The sequence below is a fragment of the Macadamia integrifolia genome, unplaced genomic scaffold (genome assembly GCF_013358625.1).
Source record: "Macadamia integrifolia cultivar HAES 741 unplaced genomic scaffold, SCU_Mint_v3 scaffold1922, whole genome shotgun sequence".
Lineage (NCBI taxonomy): Eukaryota > Viridiplantae > Streptophyta > Magnoliopsida > Proteales > Proteaceae > Macadamia > Macadamia integrifolia.
The window spans coordinates 79,547-94,553 of record NW_024868418.1 but is presented as its reverse complement, the minus strand read 5'-3'; the positions used below and the strand labels follow the sequence as shown (position 1 = coordinate 94,553).

At 37.8% G+C, this 15,007-nt stretch overlaps 1 pseudogene; it reads left to right on the top strand.

Moving 5' to 3' along the window:
• The first annotated feature begins 2,845 nt into the window (after nucleotides 1-2,845).
• Nucleotides 2,846-14,672, top strand: LOC122065209 (annotated as a pseudogene).
• Nucleotides 14,673-15,007: the final 335 nt, after the last annotated feature.

Genomic DNA, 15,007 nt, shown 5'->3' with positions numbered 1-15,007 from the left:
ACACGGAGTTAAATGACTCGAATTATAAAGATACATAATTAATCGAGCAACAGAAGTAAAGGGAAAGCTAGATGGTCTAAAACCTAGTGGCCTAGAAGCCTATATTTTTTGAGCAACCTCACATTAGAAAAACACATGAAAGAGATTGTCCTACCATTTGTGACATATACAACAAGTGGAGTCTATAATCATCCATTTTGTGTAGGTGTTCTTTGGTGGGTAGTCCATCCATAATCAATCGTCAAAAGAACAACTTAAATTTTGGCGGAATTCTAAGTTTCCAAAGATATCGCCACCAGTGTGAACAAGGCAAAGAGCATGAACACTTGTAGGAGCATCCGTTAGTGTTAGTACGAGAGTTTGTTAAAAGATATCTAACAACTGTCTTGATTGTTAAAATGCCATTTTTAGAGAGATGACACCACCATTGATCATCATGTTCAGCAGAAACATGAGTGGGAAGTTGTAGAATCATGTTTGATATATGATGAGGCAATAAAGATTGTATAAGATCAGAGTTCCAACCATTTCGAGATAAAACTTGCCTTATCAGTGTTACATGACTTGAGTTATTATGAGCATGATATTGAGCAATAGAAATTGGAGAGTGCTGAAAAATCCAAGGGTCAGTCCAAAAGAAGGTATTGTTCCCATTACCAACTTTCTTGTAAATCATATGTTGAAGAGTGAGAATAATACTAATGATAGTTTTTTAGCAAGGGGAGCCTCTTGTTTTGAGAGTTTTGGGATCAAAGACAGATTTGTGATGGAAATACTTTGCCTGTAGGAGTCGCACCTAGAGGCCTTGAGGGTTGGTGAGAAGTCTCTATCCAAGTTTTAGAAGCAAGGCCTTGTTTTGGGTGCATGAATCTCTAAAGCCAAAGCCCGCAAAAGTTTTAAGGCTGACACAATTTTTTTCAACCAATTAGATGAGCTTTTCTGTGAGATGATGAGTCTCCATTAAAAAAATGAGAGTAGATTGAGTCCAGTTTCCTGCACACAGTCTTTGGAATAGAAAATAAGACATTAAATAATAAGGAATTGATGATAGGGCATATTGGATTAGGACTTGTCTTCCTGCAAAAGAAAGGAGGGAAGATTTTCAAGTACTCAGTCTGTTTTCCATTTTGTGAACAAGACTGTTAAAATTCGCACATGTAGATCTTAGGTGGAAGAGTTTAATACCAAGATAGACTGAATCCTTATCCATTTTAGAAATGCCAATGAACGACAAAGGGGAAGCATGTTCATTAGGGTTCACATTGCAGCTGAATGTAAGTCCACGTTTGGAGAGGTTGATGGTCAAACCAGATAAATCAACAAATAGATACATAATGCACTTTATAGTGGATAAGTCCTCATGGGAAGCGCGACAAAAAATAAAGGTATTATTTGCGAAAAACAGATGGGTAATTCCCGAAGTAAATCTGGAAATCTTGATGCCCTCAAATAAGTTTAACTCTTTGTGAGTGTTCAAAAGTTTAGAAAGCCCTTCGATCACAATAATGAATAAAAAATGGCTGTGAGGGCACCCTTGGCGCAAACCTCTAGAGGCATAAAAAAGTTGAAATGCACTAACATTTAATTTGATGGAAAAAGAGGATGTGGATACTAGAGAGTTGATAAGGGCATGCTATTGGGTTCCACATTCTAAAAAATAAAAAATGGATAATAAAAACTTCCATTCAACCCGGTCATAAGCTTTGAACATTAAATTTAGGATGGAGTTTTTCTTTACTCATGGTGAAGAAAGAATTCCACCACTTTTTGACAGGTAGATTAGATTATCTTCACTCTTTTTTTTTGGTTTCCTTAGTAGAAATTATCTTCAACTGAACTTACATTTGCCATTTAGGAACCTCTATAAGTGGGGTTTTCAAACCAATGGTAGAAGTCCATAAGGCCCATGAAATTCCACTCGATTCCATCCACTTCAACAACAATTTTAACTCCAACCGTGTAGATTCAACAATCATGATCAAAGTGTTCGCACACGGCTTCAATAGAAAACCTCAAACAAACGCAAAATCAATGGCCACTGGTAAACAATACTATCAACTATCACAATCTAACGAACCAATATCACTTCTGTATGTGAAAATGTTCTATCTGAATCGCTTTTTATTTATGGAAACTATTTTTTTGGGTTCATTATTTATAACAACAACAATAACAACAACAAAGTCTTGTCCCAACTTAATGGGTCGGCCACATGGATCCAAGCAAAGCCATAGAAAGAGAAAACAGGAACAAAGTAAAAGAGTCAAAATAGTAATCGTCGCAAAGTAAGGCACACTTAAAAGAAACTTTTTTTTTTTTTTGGTTCATTATTTAATTTGAATTAATAAATACAAGTAAAAATAAAATAGCCGGAAGAAACGGGATTGGGGCGTAGAACCCAGCAAGGATTTCATTCGAAAGAATAGGGGTAGAAATTTAGGGCCCATTTGATAACGTTTATGCCGTTTCTGTTTCAAGAAACGACAGAAACATAAATTTCCGTTTCTAGAAACAGAAACGGAATTGAAAGTGTTTGATAAGTCATGTTTTTAGAAGTTGATAGTAACCAATGAAAAAATAGCCACAAGTCGTTTCCAGAAACGACGAAACAAGTTGAACTTATTTTGCCTGGGTCGTTTCTTGAACCATATATAAATAAAAATTTATATTTTTATTTCTGAAAATAAATGAAATGAAACAGTTTTATCAAACGTTTTTTACTCCATTTTAAACAGAAACGGCAAAAACACGTTTCAAACGGGCCTTAAGAACAGCTGCTCCTGCTTCAATTTCTCTTTCCTTTCCTTTTTCTTCTTCTGTTCTGCTCTCTATTAGTTCCGTTGTCACAAAATCTCATCTTACTTAATCTTGTTTCTGCTAACTTCCGTTGTCCCTCTCAATCTTGTTTCTGTTAACTCTCGATTTCAGTCTCAATTGATGTGAATCAGAATTCGGTTTCTAAATAATCTCTCAATTCCGATCGATTTCAATCGATCAACTTTCTGAGGTGAAGAAGCAGCGATGAAGGTTCCTTCTTGTTCAGTTTGCCATATGAAATACGACGAGGAAGAGAGGGTGCCTCTTTTACTCCAATGCGGCTATGGTTTAATGCTCTCAGCATCTTCGGACACCACTCTCTCCTGCACCCGATGTCGGCACGCTGTTGTTGGAAATGCTGTGAATGCTCTCCGCAAGAATTTTTCTGTTCTTGCTCTCGTCCACTCTTCTTCCGCCGACTTCGACTGCGACTTGATGGATGATGAGAGCGAAGGCGATGGTGCCGCGGATTTTGAGGATGAAGAGGAAGAGTTGGGCCGCTTGAGAAGGCGGAGAAGTCAGTCTTAGAGCTCTGGTTGTGGGGGTGCCAGTGGTGGTTCGGTTATCGACCTTGCTTCGCACCAGGACTTGAGGCTGATTCGCAGGCTTTTTTTTGGGGGGGGGGGGGTTGGAGGGCTGGGGTGGCGATGTGGTTTGCTGTGCTTTATGGTGGCTCCTCTACGTCTTCTTCTAATTCTTCTTCGTCTGCCATGGGAAGGTGTCGACATTGGGTTGCGGTGAAGAGGGTGGCAGTAGGGGATGACACGGATTTGGTATGGTCGCACAGTCAGCTTGAGAATCTGCGGTTTGCATCGATGTGGTGTAGGAATGTTTGCACTTTTCATGGAGCTACAAGGTTGGATGGTCGGCTTTGCCTTGTTATGGCTAAGTATAGTGGTTCCATACCATTGGAGATGCAGCAGAACAAAGGGCGACTTACTCTTGAGCAAATCCTCAGGTTGACCTTTGCTTCCATTGGCATTTTCAATCTAATGTTTTTGAAATTGGTTGTTACACTTATTGATCATGTTCTGAGCCTACTCTATACCCCATGATTGATACACAAAGTATCTGTATTTTCAGGAAAGTTAACTTTTTTTAAGTCTTGTATGGTGCAGAGCTAGAATTAGAATGGGGAGAGGGTTGGGCACGCTGTTAGGTTTCCTGGAGCTAGCGGGTCAACCAATGGGGGTCATTTCCGAAGGGGAGGGAGAGAGAATGACACAGGCTGGGCACGCTGATTTTCCCATTAGAATATTTAGAGAATGAATATATTCCAGATGCAATACCTTTTTCATCTATTTAATGATGTCTGAAAGAACTATTTGAAACTTCGTTCTGCATCATTGGATAATTTTGAAAGTTGAACTTATCTACGAGGACAATATCTAGTATTTTCTGTTATGTATCTCAGGATATATATATATATATATATATATATATATTTTTTTTTGAAGAGCGGGGGTGGTGGGGGACACTTGGCCCTGCACACTTCTACAAATTAGTTTACTTATTGTTTATTTATTTTTGAATAAGTGATTTGAGTAGTGTCTTTTCTCCTGATAGAGTTAGTTGCTTTCAGCAATTTGGGAATAGAGATTGCCATATTGAGATCAAGTATGCAACTGTTCGGGCAGGTCAGTTAGAAGTGCAGTTATTTAAGAAGGATTTGCAATAAGGATAACGATTATCTCTCAGCTCAATTATGATGAGGTATACCTTCACACATGAACGAAGAGACTATGACACTCTCTAAGAGAAGTAGAATGCTTCTAGGGGGCTCCTTGTAGAGTGTTGAGACTTGAGATAGAAGAGGATGCTACCCATAAAATTAGAATAGGGTGGGATAGATTAAAGTTTCTTTTTCATTTCCTGTGATCGTGGCATTCAAATGAGATTAAAGTGAAAATGTATATCATATCTATTAGATATATATGATGAATATTGTTAACAATAGAGCATGTTGGGTGAACGAGAAGCACCTCATCCATAGAATGACAACAGATGAAATAAAATAACAAGACTGAAAGGGTTATTAGCAGAACTGAAAGAAGATTTGCAAACCTAACAGTCTACGATGGTTTGGTCATGTTTGACTGAGACCAGTGACATCAGGTTGAAGGGGATGATGGAAGTGCAAGTTGACGGCTCCAAAAGAATAACTGAAGTAAAAAAGAATGTGGGTCAAGTTGGTGTGTAGCTATAAGATATGAAAAACATGTAGAGATGTAAACAAAATTGTGGCATCAATTATTTGTGCGGGAGGTTCGAAGTGGTGGGGCAGCAGGGTTCCAAAGTGGGAGCAGCCCCCACAAGAAGTTTTTTGCAATAGGGGTGAGATTCTGAGGTTACTGTAGAAATGTTAACTGCTCCATTATCATTCTCATCTTCTAGTGACATGAAGTATATCTACTCTAAAATAATCATAGTTGTGAAGGAGTCGCATAGATATCTAGGCATCCTTTTTTGGAAGGGGGACTTGACTTCCAGGTCCCCTCCAATGCCTTGGGTTGCCTAAACACCATGACAACTATGAAAAAAATTGTGTATAGTGGCTCCAAAACTCCGACCACTGTTTTGGATTGTATAACATTCTTTCTAGATATTTTGGAGTATGTCTACTATGATGATTCATTATGACCCTGGTATCAATTTTCTTTTCATTTTATCTGATAGAGGATTTTATTTCGAGAGGGGAGCAGTGAGAAGAATGCCCAGCACCATGGTGAAAGGGGGAGGTCTGTTGAACCAAATGGCAGGCCCAAGAATTGAATGGAATTACCACAATAGAGTGGAGTCCAGCCATTGACTTTAGAATGAAAAGAACCTTGTTTGGCACACTATTCTGTCAAGTTATTTTAATTCCACCTTTTTTATAAGTCAAAACAGACTTTTTTAAAGGTCCAGTATACATGCGTAAAAATCTTCTTTAGAGAGGCCCCATGGATAATTTTCTTGTTAGCCTTGACAGCCACCCTACATGCTGGATTTGGAATTGCATGGTCATTCTTTTCAAGCCACAAATTCCAAATCACAGCAAGCAGTTTTGAGAGACTGGAGTTTCTTTCCCTCCTAGACACTTTGGTATCTCTAACCCTAAATTATCCCAGAAAAGGAGGAAGGCATAAACTACTTCATTCCAATCTCCTTAAACAGAACACAACCTAAACTTTAAAGAAAAGTGACAGTGGATCAAAAGGTGCTATACTGACTCAGTGGCAAATATACAACAGAACCAAATGTTCGAGAGGCAAAAGCCTTTAGAATTAGAATGTCAATACAGAGAATGACATTCTTAGGAGCCATCCGCATTTATGAATTGGATCTCTGATGTAGCAGCGCTACGATGGATTGACCCAAACCTGCTCTAGAATCCAGACCAAGAACCAGATCCAATTTGGGATCAAAGTTACTGATTTTGGTTCAAGGTTATTGGAATATTTTAGGATTTTATTTTATATGTAATCTTTTATTTTAAGTAGTTATTTTATTTGTAATCTTTTATTTGAAGTAGTTTCACGAGTCCGTTTCTAGTTTTATTAGTCTAGATTTTAGGAGATTTTATCTTTCTTTTAGTCTTTGACTTTAATTCAGAAGCTCTAATTTTGGTTTATTATAAATTTAGACATGTAACCAAATTATGGAGAATTAATGGGAGAATGAATTGAATGAAAACGTGGCTGTGTGCTCTCTCTGTCTTTGTGATGCAGTTGGGCATTGAAAGGTATCTCTTTGATTTGGGATTTTTTTATTTACTTTCCTTTATTGGTTAGAAATTAGATTGACAATATTTTATTTAGATTTGATTTTGATTTCAGTTTCTATGTAGTTTAGTTTCCATTTTTAATTAGTTACCATTGTGATGCTTTGAGTTTTCCTTTAAGTAGTCATGTAATACAATCTAAAATTTCAGTTTTAGTTTTGGAAGATTTTGAATGACTTGAAAGATTTTTGGGTGTGACCCATGGGTACCGATTTCTTCTTTCTTCCCCTCTGAAATTCCTTTTCTCTCTTCCCTTTCTTATCTTCTTCTTCTTACAATTCTCTTCCCTATTCCCCTGCTATATATTTTCCATACCTGAAATAGCAATAGGCTGTGTATGAAAGGCCTGCAACTACCGCTGGTTTCGGTACAAGAAGTAAGTGACTAGATTGCAGTTAAGCTCGAGATTTGTTGCTGCTGGTTCAGTTCCATCGGTATGGGCGATCCTTATTCTTGAATTTTAGAGTCGATTGAGTTTGAGACTTTGAATGCAAGAGCTGCCCTTGAGTTCCGCTGGTTTCTGGTTCTCAAGACAAGGAGGAGAAGAAGATGGAAGAATCGTGGGCTGTTTAGGGCTTTAAATCCCTGGTTTGACCATATTGCCCTTCACTTGTTATTCTTCTCTTGTCCTGATTTTATTAGTAATTTCAGAATACCCCTCCCCTTCTATTTTCTATTCTAGTTTGACCCTGTTAATTATTTTCTACTCTTTTAAATGCTTGAGTGTTCCTGAATTTACAAGATTGCCCCCCAACCATTAAATTGAGATATTTTGTCATTTTTGTGGGCCCTAAGAGATCCGATTTCAGTCTTTGGAATCCGGATCCGCATCAAGTGGTATCAGAGCAAATTTCCTGCCCTCCTAACTATGACAAGTCACATCACCAATGCTAAGTTGCACAAGTTGTATCGTGAGGTACTTGAGAACCAAAAGGAAATTAATGCCAGGGTTGAGAAGAGTGAGGCAAAATATGACAAGTTCATGGACGAGACTCGAGATGCCCTCTCTAAGATTCTTGCCTTTATGCAAAAGTCTGAAACACAAGTCGATGAAGGACCATCTACACCACCTCCTTAGTTTAATGCACTACGGATTGAAGATACACCTCACTGAGTGTAATGTGATCCTGTTATACCCCAAGATGTTACTCGGCAGTTTTTTGACAGAGATTATGGCATCAAAGTTGAGGTTCCAGAGTTCAGTGGTGAAAAGGGACCCAAAGAATTCCTTGACTAGCTTACCAAAGTGGAGAGAATTTTTGCATATAAGTCTCCTCTAGACCAGAAAAAGTGTGAACTCATCCTCACCAAGTTTATTGGGTATGCATGTTCATGGTGGGATGATGTACTACATGTAAGGTTTGTCAGAAGACTTGGACCCGTTACCAATTGGGAGGTCATGAAGCAGATCTTGATTGAAAAATTTGTACCTTGTAATTATGAAAAGGTAATGTTCCATAAATTACTTAACTTGCAACAAGGGAACAAAGACATGGATTCCTACACCCTTGAATTCCACAAACTTTCTTCAAGGTGTCGACTTCAGAAAATAGACCAGTAGCGGGTGATGCGTATCAGTGGGTTAAGTACTAAGATCTGATTCGGGTTGGCTAACACTGATTTCAGGTCTGTTGATGTGATAGCGGCTCATGCCAAGGCAGCTGAAGAGAAGTCCATTTATTGGAAGAGTATGCTCAAGACTCCTTCAGTTTATAGACTTCCACCACGTATGGAGGAAAAGAAGCCTGGAGTTCGCAGAATTGAAGAAAAAAGGTCAGAGTTCAAAAAGGACAGTGATGGGGTGAAGAACATCATATGCCATAATTGTGGTGAGAAGGGTCACTACTCCAGCAAGTGTTCCAACAGGACTCGTTTTGTGAATGCAGCAAAGAAGCAACCCATTGAGAAAAGTGATGATGAATCTGCTTTATATCCTTATCTCGTCGAGGAAGATGATATGTTCGACTATGGTGATGATGATGTAGAAGCTCATTCAGCTAGTCTTTCATCATTTTCAAACCAAGATTCACGGTATTGGGTTTCAACCTTTGGGGAGATCGAAATTTCGATGGAAACTTGAGAAATTTCGAGGATACCGCGGAATTTTTCCCGGTATGGTGGAAACTTAGGTTTCGACCCCGAAATAGTGTTTTTTTTGTCTGATTTTTTGTGTACAACCTATTTTAAATATTTCTAATACATTCACATCATTAGTTTCATAAAAAACCACAAAGTCTTACTTGTGTGGTGAACCAAAATTTCGATAATCATTACGTTGACTTATTGGCTTAAATTTTGAAACTTTACTACATAATGACTATATATAGTCTACAATCTACATCAAAACATGAGACATAATCCAAATGATCCAAGATAGATAAAAATATTACATCATCAACAGTTATCTACCAACACTGAACAGTAGTGACTTAATTACTCAACACTCGAAAGTAGTGACTCAATTTCAAGTAGAGTGTCTAGGCGGTTCTATCCAAGTAGTGACTCACTACACTCAAGGCATGCATGTTATCTTTTATAACATTATTTAGTAAGCTATATATACCTTATATCATAAAAAAATCAACATTAAGCCACATCAAGTCAATAAAATCAACATTTAGCCACATCAAATCATAAAAAATCAACATTAAGCCACATCAAGTCAATAAAATCAACATTTAGCCACATCAAATCATAAAAAATCAACATTAAGTCACATTAAGTTATAAAGAATCAGCCCCTAGTAAGGGGAGGGAGAAGGAAACAGAACTATCTCAGAGGGAGGAACTATTCCTGATGAATTATTTACTACATTATGCTGACTTATTGGCTTAAATTCTGAAACTTTACTACATAATTCTTCTTTTTCTCTTGGTAATGAATTATTTATTCACAAAAAAAAAGAAAAAGTTATAAAGAATCAACATTTAGATAAATGCTCTTATTCTATAATAAGTTTGACTGGTCAAATGATTTTTATTTTTACATGAGACTTTTTTGCATTAGGTATAACATAAAACCAGCTTTCCAACTAGTCTAAGATTACTTAAATCTGAGTTATAATGACATAGTTATGCTCCGGTCAAACTTATTTTAAAGTGCGTGAATGTTATTAAAATCGCCTGAATGAAAATAATTTTAGGGATATCAAAATAAAAGATTATTTTACCAGACTTTTGGTTTTTAGCAATGTTTTAACATTCTAGGATTTATAAAATTTTCATAATTGAGAAAAACACCAGCATTTGAAAGTTGAAAATGGCCCCTGTAACCAAAATCCGTTTTTTGTTCTTCGATTGGGGGGTTGACTTTTTATCCTTTAGGAATTTGATTTTTAAACTATTTTTATTGGATTCAAATATGAGGTATTTTTTTATTTATTTATAATAATAAATAATAGCCAAAAAATGAAAATCTCCATTGTTTACCCAGGTTTCCCACACTTGGGAGAAAAAAATGCACAAGAGAAGGTTGAAATTTCTTATGTTTCGACCGAAACATGGGAAACCTGGTCGAAACCAGGTTGAAACAGGTGATTTTTTAAAATCCCCTAAGGTTTCGTTTCGACTTAGGTCGATACTTATGAAACTTGTGAAATTTTGCATGTTTCGCTCGAGTTCTCGAACCATGTTTCAAATAGACTAGTTGACAAGGCTCCTCTCTTCAGACAGAAGGGTACTCTTCCGCACAGTTCTTATCCTACTGATGTTTATATAGTTGTTGATACTGGGGCAGAAGCAAACTTCATATCTGCTGAATTTGTTCGAGCACACAACCTTCCACAGAAGCAGCTTTTCAAGAAGATTCAAGTACGAGGTTTTGGACCCACAACTCGAGAAGAGGCCACAACAGTTGTTCGAGTACACTTACAATTTAGGCCTTTACAGTACCATGCCACCTGTTTGGTCACCCCATTGGCGCACTACGACATTTTTCTAGGGCGACCTTGGCAGCGACATACAGGAAGGCATTCTTTGTTTCTGAACTATAGTATCAGTCTCAAGAAGGAAAGCTTGCTGAACCTTGGTTTGTTACCGATTGGTCCCGAGTTTTGAATTGAAGGAAACCCATCTCTAAGCGACTCAAGCCCCTGGATATTGATTTTGAAATCTCCCTTAGTTGTGAGATTCAGCACCTACGACAGAGTGGTGGTAGCATCTATCGCTAGTCCCAGTTTCAGGTTCTTCCCACATCACTCTAGCCTTCTGATTGGAGCAGCCACCTTATGGGCATGGGTTTAAAGTATCTCCGATACCGATATGATACATGGAATTTTTAAGATCCTTTTATATCGATAGATATCCTACGATACATACCAATATGCATGCACCGATACACCACCAATACACATCGATACAATACGATACGCACCGACGTATACCGATACTCTATGAAAAATATAAAATCGAGGTGAAATGTACCTTTCTGTATGTATCGATCGGTACGTATCGGTATGTATTAGTCGGTACGTATTGTTGAGTATCAGTATGTATCGGTGAGTATCGATATGTACTGATACAGTGCGCTATGGTCATATAATGGCCAAGATGGGTAATTTTTTAGAAAAAAACATGATTTTTTGAGGGGTTTTTGTTCCAAAGTTGTTACCAGCCATATTTCTCTTTGACTAAAGTGGAAATCAAGGTTGGGCACAAGGATTTTACATTTATGGGACAACTACAAACCTTGAATTCTTAGTGCGATACCCTCAATTTAGTGTTTATGCATAATACATGTTATCAATAGCTTTTTTTAACAAATTTTTTATGCAAAAGTGTTTAAAAATGTGTTTCCTATCCATTTATGTGCTTAACTTTAGCGTATCTTAGCGTATCTCCTATACGATACGATACCTTCCGTATGTATCTTAATTTTGGCTGACCGATACGGCGACCGATACCGATACTTTAATTCTTGCGTAGTTGTGGGTTTGGTAGATCTTCTTGAAACCCTTCTTCTGGATTTTAGACTCAACCGACAGGTAACGAAGGAGATCTTTGCAACAAAACCTTACTACCTTCTCTGCCATGGGTTCTGTGCTCAAGAAAAAGCTGATCCCTTCTTCCTTTCATGATTCATTTCTTTCCTTTGTTATTGAAACCCCTTTTTAATCCCCTTCCATACTGCCCCTACCTCTTATCTTTATTACATCTTGCCACTAATTTATTTCCCATTCCTAATATATCCCTCCCAACTTGTACATTATATCCCGTTGTCTTTTGTCTTTTGTCTTTTGTCTTTTGTGATAGCCTTTCTTTTATTTCATATCTCTACCCCTACCTTTTCCCTTTATTACACCATACCATTGAGTCTTGCCCCTTCCTAGTTTGCCCCTAGCAAATAAGTCTAAACCCTTCCATAACCTTGTGGCCTTTTTAAATCCTGATTTATTACAATAGTGCCACTAAACCTTGCTACTTAATTTAATTATAAGTTTGCTTTTGATGGGTCCGTTTAATTATCATACTGCCACTGCTTCTAGTGTTTAGCCCCTAAGTTTCATAAGTGGGCCCACAGCCATCCTAGTTGGGTCTTTTGGGGCCCACCGGCCCCCCCATTAATCTCAATGGGAGAATTTATGGTTGCTGTGCAAAAGATTGTCTTCCCAGTTGATTGGCTGGTATTCTTGATGTTGGTGTTGTTCAGGCCAGCCTAGGATTTCAGATTTCTAGGGATGAACTGCAAGAAAGGGGTACCGGCAAAGTATTAGGGCTGATTAGAGTCTAAAGAAATGGAAAAAATAGAGGATAAGTATTGTTATGGTGCTGCATATGGTAACTCTAAGGATGCAATTCAGGTATGAATCAGAAGAAACAAGAAGAGGATAGATGGAGAAATATATCGGCAGGGGAGAGAAGAAACCAGAATCATTAGAAATGAAATAACTCTGGAGAATTGGTCAGGTACTTAAACACTTGGAATCATTAAAGAAGAAATTAAGGAAAGAAGAGGAGAGAAGAGAAGAAAATAGAAGCAAGGCAAGTGATTGAATAGGAGGAGGAGAGACCTAAAGAAGTGATAAAAATAGACAGGGAAGACATGAGGGATCAGCTCATTATGTGTTTACATGTCACACAACCAAGGTTTAAAGTTTAGTATCGGGCATCACATATGGAAGGGTGATTTTAAAAGAAGTATCGTATCGTATCAGAGAGATGCAAGATACGCAAAAGATACGAGTGGAAATGGTTAAAAAGCGGATGAAATTGCATGGGATGCATGCAAAATACAGTTTTAAAGCATAAAACGCTATAAGTAAGCAATATTTAAAATACATCATGTATAAAAAGGAGAACAAAGTACATGAAGACAAGTGCATTCAAATGATTATATATAAAGCATGAGGTTTCTTACATGTAATTCAGAAAAAAAGAAGTCATTTTCGGTTATGGGGAAGATTTATGGTTTAGATGCACAAATCATTGCAAAAGAACCTTGTTTGATGCAAACATTCAGATCTCTTTTTAGTAATCTAGTGATCCATTGCAAAAAACAACACCAAAAATCAAGATTTGGGCAAAAATTCTAGTTTAAGAGATACATGTTCTTGCACAGATATGGTTTTTTCCCTTGATTGCTGGTTGTTTAATTCCCAAATGAAGATGAAATCAACACGAAGCTACTAGAATTGCTTTTGATGGTAGAAGCAAGGACTCAAATTGCTTTTGCAAAAAAAGATTAGAATGCCTACAGGAACTCACGATGTTCTGCAGTTTATAAGAGACTTATCGATGGGTATTGATCGTATTGGGTTGTGTATCAATGGGTGTCTATCGAATTGTATTAGTATCATATTGATGCAAATTCTTCACCAAACTAGGCTTGTTTTATCAGTAATAAGCCTAGGGTTGGGTTCCATACATGTTGGGCATTTGATCCCATGTGTTTTGAGTGTAATAGGTCTCTCAAAAGACTGTTCACTACTATTGACTTATTTTGGCCTCAAGTAGTTCTGGTTTAGAGGTTTCAGGAAGATATCTATCAAGTTCCAGCCATTAACCACTAAGACATGTCGTATTGAACTTAATTTCTGCTGTTTAATTGTCAATGGTGGTTTTGCTTCCTTCTTTTTCTCCTTGCCTGTTTGATGGACTTATTTGCTTCATACAATGCTTTCATTGTCTGGATAGTTAACATCTGTAATTCCTTTCTTTATTGACCCATTGAGCATTTCTTGATTGTAGATATGGGGCAGATACTGCACGTGGTGTTGCTGAATTGCATGCAGCAGGTATTGTTTGTATGAATCTGAAGCCATCCAATCTGCTTTGGATGCCAGTGGTTGTGCGGTGGTTTCTGCTTATGGTTTTCCAGCGATCCTAAACAAGCCCTTTTTCTGGAAGGCTAAATCGGTTCCTGAGGATGATTCTTCAAGATTGCATTCATGCATGGATCGTACAATGCTGAGTCCACATTACACAGCTCCAGAGGCATGGGAGCCCTAAAAAAAGTCATTAAACATATTCTGGGATGATGCACTTGGTATATCTACAAAATCAGATGCCTGGAGTTTTGGCTGTACCCTGGTGGAAATTTGGTTCTGTCCTGTATATGGTGTAACCTATTTCTTGTATGTTCTGGAAGTTTGCAATACGTACTGCTGAAATAAAATTTCAACTATTGTGCAGGTGGGCTGGTTTAAGCTCAGAAGAAATCTATCGTGCTGTAGTTAAGGCTCGGAGACTGCCTCCACAGTATGCCGGTGTTGTAGGTGTTGGGATACCGAGGGAGTTGTGGAAGATAATTGGTGAGTGCCTACAGCTTAAGGCATTGAAAATACCCACTCTCCAAGCAATGCTTGCAATATTTCTTTGCCATTTGCAAGAGAAAGCTTGTAGCCCTCCAATAGGCCCTGATAAGTAAGGAATTGCATCTCTTGAACCTTTAATTTCTTTTTCCCTGTTTTCCTTTATTTCTGTCAGTGTTACAATTTTCTTCTGTTAATTCCACTGTGACATCTAAGATAATGACCAATATATAATAAGGTAATGTTTAACACTTAACTAATACTTGTGGTTTGGACTGGAATGCTTCTCCTGTAGGTCATTCCAATTCCAGACCCAACTAATCATCAAAATTGTGTCAAACCATAGAACCCCATCTATTGATTTGGATTTCTTAAGTCAGTCGGTTACTGAGGCTGACCCGTCCCCCCCCACCCCCCCAAAACGAAAAAAAAGAAAAAAAGAAAAAAAAAAGAGATTTATTTGTTGTTCACTGGGTTGACTTTATCAGTCTTCTGGTCCAGTCAGGTTGGACATACTAGTCGCACTTGCTGAACACAAGTTAGGAATGTAATCTTTCATTTCATATGATAACCCCTTCCTCGCCGTCAATGGTTACCTAAAGGACTAGGGTTAAAGAAAGAGTAATTCTATTAGCTTCTCCTGCACGCAGTTTCGGAACGGGAGTATCGGAAATATTAGG